The sequence below is a fragment of the Pan paniscus genome, chromosome 14 (genome assembly GCF_029289425.2).
Source record: "Pan paniscus chromosome 14, NHGRI_mPanPan1-v2.0_pri, whole genome shotgun sequence".
Lineage (NCBI taxonomy): Eukaryota > Metazoa > Chordata > Mammalia > Primates > Hominidae > Pan > Pan paniscus.
Genome location: NC_073263.2, coordinates 34,161,055 through 34,179,222, shown reverse-complemented (window position 1 = coordinate 34,179,222; position 18,168 = coordinate 34,161,055). Strand labels below are relative to the sequence as shown.

The 18,168-nt window shown below is 40.2% G+C and overlaps 2 long non-coding RNA genes across 2 annotated transcripts in view; one reads left to right on the top strand and one right to left on the bottom strand.

Annotated features, from left to right (window-relative positions):
• LOC129393608 (uncharacterized) overlaps positions 1–18,168 on the top strand; it is a 239,158-nt gene that overhangs the window by 127,660 nt on the left and 93,330 nt on the right. The gene's annotated exons all lie outside the window — the stretch shown is intronic.
• The window catches only part of LOC130540758 (uncharacterized), a 259,873-nt gene continuing 251,421 nt past the window's right edge, over positions 9,717–18,168 (bottom strand). The window contains exons 3-4 of the long non-coding RNA XR_008954748.2: positions 17,419–17,562; positions 9,717–12,117 (exon numbers count right to left, since the gene is read on the bottom strand). This is a non-coding gene — a long non-coding RNA (uncharacterized LOC130540758). The remainder of the gene's footprint in view (positions 12,118–17,418; positions 17,563–18,168) is intronic.

The window sequence follows — 18,168 nt, the reverse complement described above, 5'->3', positions numbered from 1 at the left end:
TTATCCTGAAAGCACAAAGTGAAAATCAAGGCACAGTTTTACAAAGGATCAAGGTGAAATCAGGATGAGGTTTGGAATCTGAGAAAAGTAATGCTATCTATAGGATACATAGCAAAGCCATCTATCTTGCCTTTGTGGCTTTTGCTGCTGTATGGTTTCCACTAAGGGCTAATAGCCATTGGATTCTAAAAAAAAGAAAGAAAGGAAAAAAAAAAGAAAGTAAATTAACTGAACATGAATGTGATCGAGTGGGTGTCCTTCCCTCAGAGATACTGAAAAATCTACAGCACGGCTGGTTGCTGGGAACCAGAGCAGAGAGAATGAAGCCAGAAGATGACCCTCTTTGAAGTCTTTAGACCATGATTAGAGACTGGCTCTTCTCTGCTTAGTCCTCAGTCCTTTGGGAAATGGCAGCCCTGAACACACTTTATGCCATTAGAAAGGTTAGTGGAAGGGTCTCACGACCTGTAAACCCTGTTGCGTTATTAAAGCATGCCAACTTTTAACCAGTAAATGATGTGTCTTTTCACTGTGATTCAAATAATTTCTCCAAATATCTGGTTTCCCAGAATTTTAAAAATAGATTTGAGGCATCTCTTCATTCTTTTTCAGTACATCATGTTATTTTGATTTTTTTTTACTGTGATAAAACATATAAACGCATCATTTTTACAAAAACTGAAGAGGTCAATTCATCCTATAAAGCAATTAATTATAAGAGTGATAAAATTATGCCTTCACCAGGTAGATGTGCAGCAACGTCTCTAACAGGGAACTCTTCATGAAGAAAAACCTGTAGAGGCAGGAAAACATTATTCAGTATATCTGTAAAACATTAAATAAGATGGTAATTATTTGTTTTAAAAATGGAGATTCTATTTCATTTCCTGAATTTTATTCTGACTACATAAGAACATGGAAAAATAAACACACCATTCTTTTCACTCTACTGAGCTATGTACCTGACAAGTCATTTAGCAGGGTGACAATGCATATTGTTGACCATTTCAGCTTCCTCTGCTCTTTTATTCTAATTTGGGTACCTCTTTCCTCTGTTTTTATTAGAAGACTAAATAGACCTGGATTGGAGAATGAAAAGAGTCATGACAGCCAGTTGAATGACTTCATGGCCAAGACTTCAGAAGAAAGCTCTGACTTCTTGGGAATCCCATTGGCCCCAGTCCCCTGAATCTCCTTTGAGAAGCAGTTTTTGCTTCATAAGCCATTTCTGAGCACCCCACTTGCTGCCAAGGGGGTTAACAGTTGCTAGGTGAGGAGAAGGAGCCATTTTTCCTAGTGTTCTCACTATGCTGTGTACATAGTCTCTCATGTGAAGGGTAGCAAACATGGTGGTCGGTCATCATACATTGTGAATCTAGCTCTTTCCAAGTCTCTGGGTAGATCAGCATATTGTTAGTTACTAGAAATCTGATAGCCCTCCTAAGTGTTTATTAATTATTTGTAAACATTATTAAGGCCTCCCTAAATGAGCAAAAGGCTCTTTATAACATGTTGAAATTTAATTCAAACCAATCTTTATAGAAATGTTTGATGTAATTCAAATCCATTAATATAATGACATGCCATTTACAAATAAGATACCCATATCAGCTGAACTCTACCTCATTCTCATCTTACCTCTTCCCGTCTTCTTCTCCTTTTAGTGTCCTCTTTAAATATTATTCAAAAAGTATGACTTATTGGGTTGACTAAAAATGTTGCATCTCCCCACCTTGTTTCCTTCAGAAACATTTGGCTGCACCTTATCCGTTTAATCTGAGCCTATTACCAAAATAATTTATCAGTTACCAAGTGGGATTATACAAGGTCAGTAGCAAAATTAGGAAAAAAGGCTGGGTGCAGTGGCTTACGCCTGTAATTCCAGCACTTTGGCAGGCTGAGGTGGGTGGATCATGAGGTCAGGAGTTCGAGACCAGCCTGATCAACATGGTGAAACCCTATCTCTACTAAAAATACAAACAAACAAAAAAAAATAGCTGGGCCTGGTGGTGCATGCCTGTAATCCCAGCTACTCAGGAGGCTGAGGCAAGAGAATCGCTTGAATCCAGGAGGTGGAGGTTGCAGTGAGCTGAGATAGCACCACCGCACTCCAGCCTTGGTAACAGAGCGAGACTCCATCTCAAAAAAAAAAAAAAAAAAAGGAAAAAAAGGAAAAAGAAAAAAACAGCCCAGATAGAAATGGGAATGTGCTCACCAAATCATAAACAACTGTAGGGCTCCTACGCCCCCCTTACACCTTCAGTCCATGCTCTTGAATGAAGAAGGGTGAGGGAGCAGGGGGACAGTATATTTTTGGTGGCAGAAATGAGCTGTCCTCAGGGATACCAAGAACACAGTTTTTAGAGCCCGTGGGTGTTATCACAGGGGCTTCCTGTGGTGCCCAAAGTGACTGGGAAGCAGAGGCTGAGTCTCAGGTGGGCAGCAGGGTGCTGTCCTAAACAGCCCCAGAGGGAGCTGCGTAGCAGAGGCTCTCACCAGGATTGCTGTGACCCGGCCCTCCTGCTGGGGTGGCCTTTTGTAGCCTGTGTCCTCCTGCTAGGCATCAGCTGCATCTACATTGTTTAAACTCACTCCAGTTCTTTCCCTGTTCCAGAACTGAATTTTAGTGATTTTGTTACCGGAAAGGGGTCTCCATCCAGACCCCAGGAGAGGGTTCTTGGATCTTGCACAAGAAAGAATTTGGGGGCCGGGGGCGGTGGCTCATGCCTGTAATCCCAGCACTTTGGGAAGCCAAGGCAGGTGGATCACCTGAGGTCAGGAGTTTGAGACCAGCCTGCCCAACATGGCGAAACCCCGTCTCTACTAAAAATACAAAAAATTAGCCGGGAGTGGTGGTGGGCGGCTGTAATCCTAGCTACTTGGGAGACTGAGGCAGGAGAATCGCTTGAATCCAGGAGGTGGAGGTTGCGGTGAGCCGAGATCGCACCTTTGCACTCCAGCCTGGGTGACAAGAGCTAAACTCCGTCTAAAAAAAAAGAATTTGGGGCGAGTCCATAGAGTAAAGTGAAAGCAAGTTTATTAAGAAAGTAAAGGAATAAAGAATGGCTACTCCATAGGCAGAGCAGCAGCATAAGGTGCTGGTTGCCCATTTTTATGGTTATTTCTTGATTATATGCTAAGCAATGGTTGGATTACTCACGCCTTTTCTTTTTAGACCATATAGGGTAAAATCCTGACATTCCCATAGCATTTGTAAACAGGCATGGTTCTGGTGGGAGTGTAGCATTGAGGACAACCAGAGGTCACGCTCATTGCCACTTGGTTTGGGTGGAGTTTATCTGGCTTCTTTATTACAACCTGTTTTATCAGCAAGGTCTTCATGATCTGTATCTCCTGCTGACCTCCTATCTCATCCTGTGACTAAGAATGCCTTAACCTCTTGGGAATGCAACCCTGTAGGTCTCAGCCTCATTTTACCCAGCTCCTATTCAAGGTGGAGTTGCTCTGGTTTAAATGCCTCTGAAATGTTCATTTGGAGAAATTTACTTACCAGCTAGATACGGTGAAGATTTCCAATGTAATATAGAGATGGGAGTGAATGGGACGTCCATAAAGAGGAGGCAAATGCTTTTAAAGTATCCTTGGCAGGTAAATTGATGCATGAAGAAAGAGTGAAATAGTGAACTACTGTAAAGTGTGGCCCCATGGAAAGCCTTACTAGGGTAGAACTATTCTGATGTTTTTCCATAACTGTGCAAAATAAAAAATTCAGAATGGTACATATACTATAATTATGACTCCACAGAAAAAACAAACATTTATGCATATTACCAAGACTGAAAGGAAACACAATAGAATGTTAAAAATGCTATTTCTGCATGGTGGGAATATGGATGAATTTTGTCTTCCTTTCTCCTTTCATTTCCCACATTTTCTATAATAAGCATGAATATCTTTTCATAATGAAACATAACAAATAAACTAAGACACACACCCACACACTGAAAAGATATTTTTAAAATGAATTTTAAACTACAAACATCCTTATTGCTGGGCTTATGTGGAGCCTGAAATTCCCATTTTTGGTTTAAAGTCTTTTCTTTAGGAAGATCTCATTTTACAACATAAAACACTACCTAGTAGAAGCAATGTTAATCCATGAACACCTTAGTATAAAAATATATAAAAAAAGTTTCTGTTTTTCTAGCCTTGGGGACTGTAGAGAGTATGAACCCGAGGGTGGAATGGAGAAATGCCCAGGTCCTGGAATTTTCAACCTGTGTAGGACACCACTCTCCAGGTAAATGCCTAAGAGGACAGTGACATTGAAGAGGTTTTTATGGTGGAGAAAAATGATACGGGGTTTGGGGTGGCTTAAGGAGAATGAGGCAGGAGGAGTCACAAAAGCAAGTCTGCTTTACATCTTGTCTACATGTAATACTGCAGCAAACATATTTGTTCATGCATCTGCATCATTATCTGATTGTTTCTTCAGGATAAACCCCTGAACATGAAAGCACTGCATTAAAGGGTGTGGATAACCTAAGACTTTTGATAGGCGATTTCAGGCACATTCTAGGTGCAAAGCGCTCTCTTTACTATTGCCTATATGCAGGATGGAGAACACCTAGTCCTAAATAATTTCCATGAGACTTCACATCAAAAGGAAATGCCAATCAGTACCCAGAACCTCATTGCTGACTCCTTTCTCTGAAAGGTGCCAGTTAAACTCTTCTTTGGTGAGCGTTAGGACTTTCAGGAGGATTTAAACAGTTGAAGTGATTTTGAAGTCATTTATTCAGAGGAACAGATGAAGCCATCTTAAGGCCAAAGTGAAGCCTGCACCTTCACCAGGTTTCAGGCAGCCAGCTCTGGATCTCAGCTTGTATTGTAAAGCAAGCCTCTTTGTTTACAGCAGTCCAATATGACTGTCTACTAGGATCAAATTAACTGAAAATAAGCTCTGGAAGACTGACAGCTTTAATTGTCGTTTAATAGACACCTTCCCTAAACTCCCTAATATCTTGTGTTGACTGTGATTACAGAGGGTCCCGTGAGTAAATCTAATTTAAATTGATGCTCAGTTTGGCCAGGACTGAAGAAATACTGGGTGGCAATTGTGGAACAAAACTGGGTAAAATTCCTTTTATCTTTTGGTGGTTAAAGTACTTGAACTTTAATACCTAGATACAACCCATCTGGAATCCTTAAATGAAAGCTTTAATTCTCAGAGAAAGGATTTGAAGGTCTCTTTGTCTTCCACTGAAGGTTTTAAGAGGCAGTCAGCAATTAATAAATGAGATCATCGGCAAAATAAAATTCTTCTTTAAACCGAATTTTAATAGGCTCATATCTCAACCTGGGCTTAGCGGTGTTTAGGATGAAAGGATGCTGGTTATTTGTATGACCTCAGGGAGACCTATAATGACTGGGGGGAAAGAAATTACAATCCTTCAGCCATTCATGCTTGGAAAATTACTTTCAATAGGCACATAAATTATCCATGTCTTGCTTTTCTTTTGGGGAATATTCAGAAATTACCAGAAAGCATATAATGGATCAATATTTGCTGCACTGGTTATCTTTTTTATTTTTTTGTTTCTCTTTCCCCCAGGTTCTCTGTTAGGGTCATTGCTGTCAGTTAAAAATGTCTGACTAGATGGTCTTCACACGAGGTATTGCTCTGCTTTTGCAGAGCTGTCTGCTGTAACAGATGCAGGGTATACTTTTGACTGCATGTGGTTCTCATTAAATCTTCACATGAGATTAAGGCCTGCCACATAAATTGGTGGAGCTTCTCTTAAGGATTATGAATCACTTAAGGATTATGTCCTTTTTATCGCTGCAGTCTAAAGGCAGGTTCATTGCAAATATGAGCCAGACAAGAGACCCTACAGGACACTCCCATCAATAGCCTTAAGGCTATTTCTCCAACCTGTAAGAAAATGTAGTACTTAGGCCATGTCAGAGGGTGAGAAATGACGTCCCTGAATCCCCAACACACACGTTTACAGCACCAAAATACTTAGATATACTAGTGACACTAAAAAAATCACTCTCAGATAGAAAAATATTTTGAGGGTTGATAAAGTGTTACAGTCTCCACAAACAAGGATTAAGAGGCACCCCAGGTTGTAAGAACAGGACGTTGTGATAGGAAAAAGAAAAATCAATAGTTAATATCTCATATGGAAAACAAAATGAGTTTCTGGATGGCAGCTCGCATTTTTTGGCACATGATTCTTTCTAGTTCTGTATGGACTTTACTACAAGCTCTTTTACAAAGAAACAATTGTGATTTAAATACAAAATCAACAGAATTTGCTGTGGTGAAATTTTTTGCCCTTATTTGCTGATTGAATAAGAGGCTAATATAAAAGAACACATTTCCTTTTTACTTATGTAAATAGATGTGAACATAATGCGAATCTGAAATAATTAAACATTTTTCAAACTTCTGAAAAGACTGGCGATACAGCCCTGTGGTTGAGAAAGATATCCGTTTCTTTTTCTGAGATTCAAAAGCAGGGGCCATGAGCTGGAGCTCTTTGCCCATTTGAAGTAAATCGTCTTGACAGTGCATAAGAGAGAGAAGAGCTCTGAGATAATTGGGTTCAAAACAAGTATTTGCAGAATGGAGACAGGAAGCTTTCTGTACAGATTAAAAGATGGGTAAATGAATGATTGGGTTAAAGGTTCTATCTGAGGGAAGATACAAATAGGAATCATAATTCAGTTAGAGAATCAAAGGGGAGAGAATATATATCTGAATATTCATTCAACAAACAAAACTACCCATTGTGTGTATAGCCCAGCATTTGCCTGGTTCAGGCACAGGCAGTAGGTAGCAGGCATCATTGGGGGAGCCTTGCCTGTGTCCACTCAGTCCTCTCTGAAGATCACTTGCAGCTTTAGTGGGTACTCCCTAACCATTTTGCCAGAGGACGTTGTCTGGCCACAGGAGTGCACCCTTGCCTGTGCACCGTGCAGGCTGGAAGCTCTGCAGAATCAAGAAGTCTTGCAAGTAATCCCCCAACAACGTGGAACACGAGTTGGTGGATGAATGTGCCTTGGTGGGACAATCTGGGATGTGAAGTGTGGTATTTTAGAAGGTCCCCAGTTGGATCTCAGCACGGTTGCCCACAGTAGGAATTTCACTTGCTTTCCTCCCTTCCTTGTCTGGCTTCCCCAGAGTGCCCAGGTGCTTCCTGGGATCACTTCCCAAATAAACTACTTGCACCTGAATTCTTTCTCAGGCTCTGCTTGGGGGGAAATCCAAACTAAGATATAAGCTGAATGGATGTTTGATGGAGAAAAACTGGGGGACATTTGTATTAAAATATTGATCGTGTTTGATCCGCACTCAGAACAGAGTTTAATATAGAAAATGGGGGTATTTTATGATATGAAGGAATGAGGAAAAGTCATGAAGAAGAAAGTTTGAGGGAACTAGCAAGATTTACTCCCAGACTGGGTGTGATGTATAATTGATTAAGAGGTTGAAACGGAACACGGTCCTTGGTTTTGAGGATGGTCACAAAGTTTGCATCATCTATAATGACCAACAATGAAAATAAGGGTGAATGATTTTTGGGGAAAACCCCCCAGAGAGTAAGTAATTGTGTTTAGCATGTGAAGTCCTTAGAATTTCAGGTCTTTCCCTCAAGTTCCCATATCATTATATTCTTTCCAATTGGATGATGAAATATGCACATGCACATTTACATTTTTCTTCCTCTTTAGAAAAACACCAAGGTGGGGAAATGAGGGAAGGAGACCCACGTTTTGCTGGGGGCAGGCAGGTATTGACTCCATGGTGTGTAATGTGTGTTTTCTGCCTTCTTGAAAAACTTCAGAAAACAAACCAAAAAGAGTCATATTACAGGATCACACCTGCCATAAGCTTTAGGCTGACAAGGACATGTTAGAGCTGTTGATTCTTATAAGAAGTATCTTAATTTAATTGGATCCTCTTGGCATCCAACAATGTCCATTAACCTCAGCAGTTTTTGAAGCTGATGATACATCCTGTACCTCATATCATATCATATTTTAAATCTCTTTCCCTGCATAGACTTTGTACAGTTTCATAGTTCTACTTTGCCCGAATAAGGACGTTACCTTTCTGGGGGCATCTTTGTGAGTCGATGACTCATAGGGTTCAGGTCTGCTTTCAAGGTTAGTTGAGCGAGGACATGACAGCATAACAACAGTAAAATGGAAATGATTTTTCCAAGAAGCCTCTCTCACCATCTGATGTGTGGAATTTTTTCCAGCTTCACAGCTGAGGCATTGCTAATTGTTGAATTTACATTAAGATTGTAAGCTCTGGCAAGCCTGAAATTCATTTTGGCTCATTTCCTCAGCCTCATTCCACAAATAGTATCTCCAGCCCCAAATGCTAAGGCCAAAGGAGAAAGATCCCGAGCTGTGTAAGGCAGATCTTTGGCCTTTTTCTTACTATAGCAAGATGCTTTCTATAGCAGTGAAAAGAATTCTAAACATTGGAAAATGTCTCCTTATGTGTGCCTTCTCTGTGTCACTGTAGACCAAATTAGTTCACATTAGGGTAGGCAGGACTGAGATTTTTCCTACCAGGGCAATTTGTGCAAAGGGATGGTTAGTGCTTTTAGGGAAATTTTGATCATTTCCTTCCAGTTTCTTTCAGTTCTAGCAACAACTCAGATATGGTGGCTATGTGGGAGGTCGATCCATGTTTAAATCAACACTGATTTAACAATATAATCAAACCTTTCTTCAGAATTCATGTGGTGATAGCAAAAACAATTTCAAGGGTAAACAAATATTTTTTGAGGGTGGGGATTTTTTTTGAAGCTGAAAATACTTTGAATAGGGGTGCTTCTCTGAGTTATAAAGAACTAACTAGACAAGTTTAAAAGGCATGATTTCTTTTCGTATGATTTTAGTTGATTCTGCTAAAAGTGGGGTAAGAAATGTCATAGGAAAGAGTCACATTGAAAAGCCACTCTACTTTTTTCCTTCTTATTAAACATGTGCCGTCATTTCCTAAGGGCAATTAGGATAACCAAGTTTATTCATGTTAAAGTTAGCTTCCAAAAGCATTGGTCTGCATTTAGTTGTTTGGTAAACATATTCAAGTTCAACTACCTACATCGACCACGATGTTAAAAATTGATCATTTTTCCTCTGCACTTTTCCCTAGATGATGAGCTGTTATTATTTTACTTTTTTAATGAATGAAGTGCCTTTGGATGTCAGTTATCTAATTAACAAATCATCCAATAGTTAATTGCCAAGATAAGAACAAAGGAAAATGTAAAAACAAGACAAATCATCTCCTTCTCCAAATGAGAAACTCAATAAAATATGGTTGGTTTAATGGATTCCAGGAGGATAAAAATATAAAACCAATAAATAATTAATTTTATTCTCTTTTTAAAATTGTTTTGGGATTATGGTATGGACGCAATTATAAACAACTGGGAGAGTTCAGTTCTTAAGTATATTTGCATCTAAACAAGAGGAAAAAATTATACCAGGGTTATTTATATCTTAATGAAGAGAGCAGAGAATGACATTAAAACCTCATGACAGCCTTTTTCTGGATGCCTCAGTTTATAATAAGTTTCCTTTGAAGGGAAAGGACTGGATTTGTAGGCCTAACTTTAAGTACTCAGACTGGAGGCAAAACTGGGAAGTGGAGGTGAGGAAAAAAGGATGATGTTATGGGTTATTTGTTGCTGAATAATAATTCACTTCAAAACATATAACTTAAAGAACAGTCATTTTATTGTCTTTTATAACTTTTGTGAGTTGCGAATTCAGGAAGGGTTTAGCTGGGTGCTACTGTCTTGGAATCTCTCCTCTGATTGTAACCAGACAGTGTTTGGAGCAACAAAAGTACAAGGTTGAGGGTGGAGGAAAGTAGGCTGAGGGTGAGGTGGGTGGAGCAGCTGCATGGTGGCTGGGCATCTCTCGCTCACAATGCAGCTTCAGTGCTTCCCCTTGCTATCTTTTCACTTAACTAGAAAAATAAAAACAAGTCAAATCAAGTTGGGCACAAAAGGAATAGGGGCAGAAGAGGTGAAATCACATCAAGTTTGGGCTTCCTCACCACATGGCAGTTTCAGGGTAGTTGGACACTTGCTTGGTGGCTCAGGACTCAATGCCTATGTTCCTGTGAGGTAGATGAGCTTCATCATTTATAACCTCAGAAATCACTCTGTGTAATTTCTACCATGCTCTATGGTTACCAGTCAGTCACAAATCTGCCTAGACTTAAGGGAAGAGGAAGTAGAATCCATGTCTTGATGGAGAAGTGCCAAATTTCTGGAAAATCTTAGGACGCCATTCTTATGCAACTGCAATATGCAAGAATAGTAGGAAATATCTTATGGCCAGTTTTGGAAACTACAGTATTCCATAGGTGGCCAGGTAAATCTTGGAAACAACCAGGTATTCCTTCAGTAGGTAGGGGATAAATTGTGGTACATCAAACAATGGAATATCACTTAATACTGAAAAGAAATGAACTATCAAGCCATGAAAAGACATGGAGGAATCTTAAATATATATTACTAAGTGACAGAAGCTAATCTGAAAAGGTAACGGACTGTAATATTTCAACTATATGACCTTCTGGAAAAGGTAAAACTGTGGAGGCAGTAAGAAGATCAGTGGTTGGTAGGGGCTGAAGGGAGGGGGAGGGATAAATACTGTAGGAGTCAAAGAGCCCTCTGAAGTTTCACTAAAAAATCAACTCACAGGAGGTAGATTAACTGGGAAAAAGGCATACAAATTTGTTTACTTTCACACAGGAGACACAGTGATTACTCCAACCCCCCATTGGGGGGCAGAAGCTTATACACCATCTTGAGGTTACAGAAAAACAGAATGAGTCCACAAGAATACCTCCTGGTCCTAAGGTTTTCCAAAAAAATCTTAGGATCCTGGCAAAGCAAACTATGTGAGTAGGGACAAGAGGAATTCTGTTGAGGGGCAATGCATGATTCCTAGGGAGAATTCAATGGGCTTGAAGAGAATACAGTTGTCTGGGACAAAATCTGTTGGGTTCGCAGAGTGGACAATGGTTTGTGATAAAAGTCTGTCCAGGTGTGTTGACAGACTTCAATCTTTCTTCCTGGAATCTAGGTTCAGTTAAGGGAAACTCAGGGAAGGGGGCAGAGGTCATTGTTTTCTTCTTTGGCAGGTTCGGACTTTAAGCAGATAAGGGAACAAGATAATCCTAGGTTTTGGGAAAGAAAGTGGGGCAGAAGAGGGAAGGTCAGAGAGACGTTAAAGCTTCTTCAGTTCAGCATGTCAAAATGCCATATTTTGGGGTATTGGTTTCTGATCCCCAACTATAGGCAGAGAGCAGAAAATTTTTGTGGCAGTGAAAGTGCTCTGTATGATACCATAACAGTGGACACATGCCATTACACATTTGTCCGAATTCATAGAATGTACAACACCAAGAGTGAAAGCTAATGTACACCAGGACTTTACGTGATTATGATGCGTCCAACGTAGGTTCATTGTCATTTATTACACTCTGATAGGGGATTTTGATAATGAGGGGGCTATGCATGTGTAGGGACAGGGGTATATGGAAAAAATCTTGGTACTTCTAACTTTGCTTTGAACCTGAAACTGCTCTTAAAAATAAAATCTTTAAAAAAGGAAGCAAAGAAATCAATGGTGTGCACTGCCTGTGCCTACCCCCCATTCGGCCAGGCACACCCATCTGCGCATCACCTCTTCTGCCCCTATATTCCTTTTGAGCCCAACTTGATTTGACTTGTTTTTATTCTTCTAGTTAAGAATTTGTGGATCTGATGTAGAATTTGCTGCTTCTGACTCCTCGATTTGAACTCTTCCTAAACTGGGCATCAACTCCCAGTTCGGTTTCTGGCTAAGCCCCTTTCTTCAAGCATTTTGCGTGAGCTCCTGGCATCTGTTCTAAAGGATGCCTTTAGCTCCTGTTCTAAAGGATCTCTCCTTTCTCCTGCACTGGCAGGTAAGTCCCTGTTGCCCCATGAGTGACAAAGGAGATTCAGCTTGGTCAGGACTGGGGACTTGGAGAAGACCACATCAGCTTGGTCAGGACTGGGGAATCATATTTTAGCATGTGCCTTTTGTATCAACTGGATCTTTGAAGAGTTGGTGAGGAGAAAGCTGAAAAAAAAAAAAAGACAAAAGTTGGGTTTGTGCATAAAAGCTTAGACCTATAAGAACATTAAAGATCATCTCATCCAGCCTGTAGGTAAGAGAATTGAGGCTCAGAGAGATGTACTGATTTCTTCACTAACATTAGTACCAGGCACTTGAATTAAGGTCTCCTCGTTTCTGTGTAGGCACACATAGAAAAAGTTCTCAAGCACCAAACACATAGTCACTAGCAATACACTTTTGCTTTATTCTTCCTTAGAAGAAACTGTCAGTGAGCATTCAAATACTTTTGTTAACATTTCTTTTTAATCTTCTAAGAAAATAATACTCTTGGTATTTAAAATACAAGGCCCATTTAGGTACTTTGAAATGATGGGAATAGTATGTTTCCTCTTGGGCCAACTCCACCAGGGATTCAGGAACACATGTTCATCTTTCAACCCCTCATCCTTGAGTCCATCTGTCTACTCTCAGATTTGGTTAGCACCTGAGGTTTGACAGAGATCAGTTGGGATCAACATTGGTGATGAATCCTCACCCTGCCACTATCTTGGGCAAATTTGCTTCTTAGCTGCAGCCAACATTTGGGACCCCTTTCAGAGTCAAGTTTTGGTCAGATTGTCCTCTAGCATCCCCAAAATCACAAAGTTCAGCTAGTGGGGAAAGGTTGTGGGTAAAGAGTAGGCTGCGAGAGGATTCTAGAACTTCCTCTCCTGCCCCCAGGCTTTCAAAGCAGAGATATATAAGAGTAGAGATGGCCAAATGAGTCCAAGGTAAATCTGATTTGCTTTTCTCAGGAGATTCAATGAGATGATGTGTCACATGTAAACGTTGAGAAGTTAAACACAAGTTAGTTATTGGAGTGACTGCAGGCTGTAATGGCATGCCATTTGAATTCACAGCTAAGTCCAATCTTAGAGACATCACCTAATGGCTGAGTGAGCTTGGCAATTCAGTTTTCTTTATTGAATTTTAGTTTCCTGGCGTATAAAATGAGACCATACCTGGGCTGAATTGTGTGCTCCCCACATTGACATGCTGAAGTCCTAACCCCCAGTACCTCAGAATGTGACTATATTTAGAAACACTGCCCTTAAAGAGATAGTTCAGGTAAAATGAGGTCATAGAGTGGGCTCTAATCCAACATGACTGGTGTCCTTACAAGAAAAACAGATTAGGACACTGATAAGCACCGTGAGAAGATACTGGCAAAAAATAGCCATCTTTAAGCCAAGGAGAGAGGTCCTAGAAGAAACCACTGTGCCGCCATCTTGATTTTGGACTTCTGACCTCCAGAGTTATGAGAAAATAAATTTCTGTTGTTTAAGCCCCCCAGCCTGTGGTACTTTATTATGGCACTTTGTTACGGCCCTAACTGCCCTAACAATCGAAAGATAAAAAAAAAAAAAACTTAAATCACTACCTGAATATAAAACTGTCAGTAAAACACTAATGGTAGTTACTATCCCTAAACTTTAAGAGATTGAAGGAGTTGGAGACTTGGGGAATTGGGCAGAGCTAAAAAGTACACAGCTATGGAAATTTCTCTAGGCCTCCAGGAAGCAATGTGTTGAGAGGGTTTTTCTTGACTTGGGCTCATCTAATAGCAAGATGCGATGGAAACTGACTTGCTATGTCTGGCCAGGCTGTGTCAAGAAACCCAGGCAGAAGAAAACAAGGAAACTCTTTGTACTTCATGTTTATATTAATGATTGTTGTTGGGCCCAGAAGGGGAATCTTGTCCCTTCCTTGTCACTCAGAATTCCCAAATATAGCCGAGTTGGTGGCAAATTTCTAAGAAAACGTTTTAGCCGTGAAATGAAAGTGTTATTCTTTAGGAAAAGGAAATCACCTTGGGTTTTGTAAGGAGCAGAATAACTGCACTGAATTCTAGATGCTCATTTTTATTTGTGTTGGATAGGAGTAATCTTTCTAGCCTATACTTTTCAACTCAATGTTTATTTAGTCAACCTCTTGGAGAACTGAGCACTGCCCTGTCGGAACGTTATAGTGTGGATGGAATGCACAGAAAGCCATGAGCCCTTGCTTTGCAGCTGGTACAACATAATTGGTGTTAGACAGGCTGACAGCAGCCAGGCAGTCATGCATCAAGGGAGTTTGGAAAGTAAAAGAAAAGCATGTAAGGTTAAGCAGGGAAAGAGAGTTCTGCACTTTTGTCTTTTGGTCTGAGAAGGCATCTTCTTAGCATCTGTGTAGAGGAGTCAGTAATTTTCTATTCAAAAGACACAGAATCCATTATCTAAGGTTTCACAGCAGTTTTTAATTTAGTAACCTCCTCTTCCTTCTCTCCTTCCCCTCTTCCTAAGCCATGTTATATTTTCTTTGCACAAATTTTCATGAGCTCTGCCTTCATCAAGGGAATTGTAATGAGAACCCTCAAAAAAAGGATTATCAACTTGGAGGCTGAGTATGAAAAGAATACATTTTTAAGTAACTTTTGCTTGACATCTCAATTTGTAATTCAGTTTTTTAACAATAAATAAATAAACCTAGAAGGATTGAAGCACTTTGTTTGGTAGAAATGAGCCATGCAAAAATTATAGTGAATCAGAGTATTTTATCATCAGTAGAGTGCCTTGATCAACCTAAGATGAAGGTAATTCGTAACTATAAATGGTTCCTTTTAATGAGATTAATTGTGTGGCTATTTGGGGGGTGGAAGCTGCAGCATCTGAAATTCAGGATAGGTAATGATGGTAAACATTACTGAAGAAACAATTATCCTGGAGGATTCGTCAGGGCATTTCATTTCTATCACTTTACAGAAGCAATCATTTCATTAGGAATTTTTATCACTAATCTGATTTTTAAAAAATGAATCCTTTAGAAAAAGATGAATTAAAAGTGCTTTCATAGAAGAAGGCATGGACTCAAATGGCTTTAAAAAAGTGAGTTCCTAAGTTGTAACTCACTGAGGCGAAGGCAAGGTGAAATATGTAAATAAATTAGGCTGAGGAGAGAGTAGCCGTGGTCCAGGCCTCGAAGAGATTTAAGCCAGACCTTCAAAAGGCTGGATGCCACTTCTCTATTGTACTTGACAGTGCCTGAGGCAGATACTACTCCTGCTCAGGAACTATGGCCATCATTTCCCCCTTCTCTTTCCTCCTGTTTCTCTTCCCACAAGGTGGAAGAACAGTCCGGTAATTGACATTTGTGGCTTTGGAAGACGCGCTGTATTCTGCAGTCCATGCACTGAATGCCTGGACCGATTAGAGATCTGGGAGCTCCAAGGGTTGCTGACCCCCCTTTAAATGACTTTGGAAGAGCAGGCTGCAGCTTTAGGCCGGCCAAACAGTGGCACTGCAGCAGGTATAGCTGCTAGGTGTGGGTCCGTGCTGGTGTTTTTCTTTTGGATTCCTGTTAGGAGGGAAGTCTATTTGAGCTTTGGTAGTTGTGTGCAGAAGGAATATTAGGATCGGGTTAACCCAGATAAGTTTTTGCATGGATAAAGGGATGCTTTATTATTTATTTTTTAAAAAAATCATATATTTCCATAGGTTTTGGGGGAACAGGTGGTATTTGGTTGCATGAGTAAGTTCTTTAGTGGTGATTTGTGGGATTTTGGTGCACCCATCACACGTCCAGTATGCACTGAACTCAGTTTGTAGTCTTTTATCCCTCACCCCACTTCCATCCTTTCCCTCTAGTCTCCAAAGTACATTGTATCATTCATAGGCCTTTGCATCCTCATAGCTTAGCTCCCACTTATGAGTGAGAACATACAATGTTTGATTTTCCATTCCTGAGTTACTTCACTTAGAATCATAGTTTCCAATTCCAACCAGGTTGCTGCGAATGCCTTTAATTTGCTCTTTTTTATGGCTGAGTAGTATTCCATCATACTATATACCATATTTTATACCATATATACCATACTATATACCATAGTGTCTTTATCCACTCATTGATTGATGGGCATTTGGGCTGGTTCCATATTTTTGCAATTGTGAATTGTGCTGCTATAAACATGAACATGCAAGTATCTTTTTTGTATAACGACTTCTTTTCCTCTGGGTAGATACCAAGTAGTGGGATTGCTGGATCAGATGGTAGTTCTACTTTTAGTTCTTTAAGGAATCTCCACACTGTTTTCCATAATGGTTGTACTAGTTTGCATTACCACCAGCAGTGTAGAAGTGGATGCTTTATCAAAGACTTGCTTGTATCTTCCCTAGCATACAGCCTCCTAACACATCTTCTAGTGAGCAGGAAGGAAGGAAACAGATGTGTAAATCCTGTTATAAGCACCTCCTTTAAGCACTGGGGTATAACTTATCCACAGAAGACTGGGAGGCCTGTGCAGAAAGTGGGGACAAATTAATGAGTTGGAGATTTAATAACCAGCTTTCTGTACAACATGCTGAGGGGCTATTTACTTATTTTTCTTTTTTTAAACTCTTACAATGAAATAAATATATGTCTATTTTATAATATTGAAGAAATGAAGATAAACAAAACTGAGCAAGTAAGAGTGAACTGAATACTTTTCACCTGAAGATGACTACTGTTAATATGTCAGGCTCATCCTACTGAGCTCTTTTATTTGCTTATACATCTACACACACAGAAAACACAGATTTACCAAATGTGATAGTTTTATTATAACTATTGTCATTTTTAATGATTGCATAGTAGTTCTTTTAAAGATGGTACCAATTTTTTTTAAGCAAGGTTTTATTGCTGGACATCTCCATTGTTTCTGGATTTCTCCTAGTGTAAACCACATTGTCCTGAACACTTTTGTAAATAATTATGCGTATCCATCCATGACCATTTTCTTAGCATAAATTCCTAAGGAAAATTGAGAACTTCTGATACATATTGCCAAATTGCCACCCTGAAGAGATTATGAATTCAAAACATGTTTACTAACTGAGCAGTCAGTTTATGTCCAGGGTTGGCTATTAAATGGGGACATCCAGCTGTGAAGAAGAAAACACAACGTCCTCATAGAGACAGCCATTAAATATGTAAACACAGCAGGTTTGAATGTCACATAAGGGGAAGACCAGGAGCCACTGGAGATCCTGGGGGAAGAACCACTTCAGAGTCCCCCAGCAGCATGTGGACGGGCCTGTGTCCCCGGGTCCTTGCCAGTGCCTTCCACTATTGTTTTGCTGCATTTTATATCAAAGTAAATAAAAATGAGATCCTGGACTGCACATTTATACACGCAAACAGCCCAAGCATAAGGCACAATATACCCTTTTATGATCTCTGTCCTACTTTGGATTCAGGCTTAAGAGATCTCATTCAGAGATTTAAATTTAATCAACGGAATCAAACCTGGTGAGGAGACAGCTTCTCAGGCTACAAGGCTGGCTGGTGCTGTCTTCTCTCAACACTGTGAACGGGGCCTGGTTTCCTTCTGGACTGAATTAGTCACTTGCACATCTGTGTGGGGATCATCCTTCTTTTGATCTCTTCTCTCTGGGAGCATAGTGAATTCATTGTATTTTATTTTTTCTCTTTCTCCTCCTCCTCCCCCCCACCTCCCACTTTTCCCATCTCCCCTCCCCCTCACCTCTTCTCCCCTCCCCTGCTCCTCAAGTTGTCTCTTTCTTTTTCTACATCATGAACAACTTGATGGGGGGTAACCCATACTCGAGTTTCTGGGTTCAGTAAATGCTCAATAGATTGTTGACTAATTTACCGGTGCCTGAATGATGTCACCCAACTCTTTTACTGCTACCTGGAATCATTAGTGGCATTAGTTAGGACTCTGGGTTTACATTATAGAATGCAAACTTGCTTAAAGGGGCTATTTTTGGTCATATAAATAATAAGCCGATCTATTTAAATTTTCTTAAGTCTTTATTGCCATTAAACTCTTCCTTTATTGTCACCTTTGATGTAAGGGAAAGACTGTCACTGCATTAGCAGTATAACAGCCTTGAATGTCAGGTTGGGGATGAGGGCTTAGGGTTTTATGTAAGGAAAGCCCCAAGTGGTGGAGAGGTGGAGAAACCACTCGTTCCTGCTGCAGGCTGATGGTGGGAAGGAGAGAAGGGACTGAGTGGGGAGAAGGAAACTCCC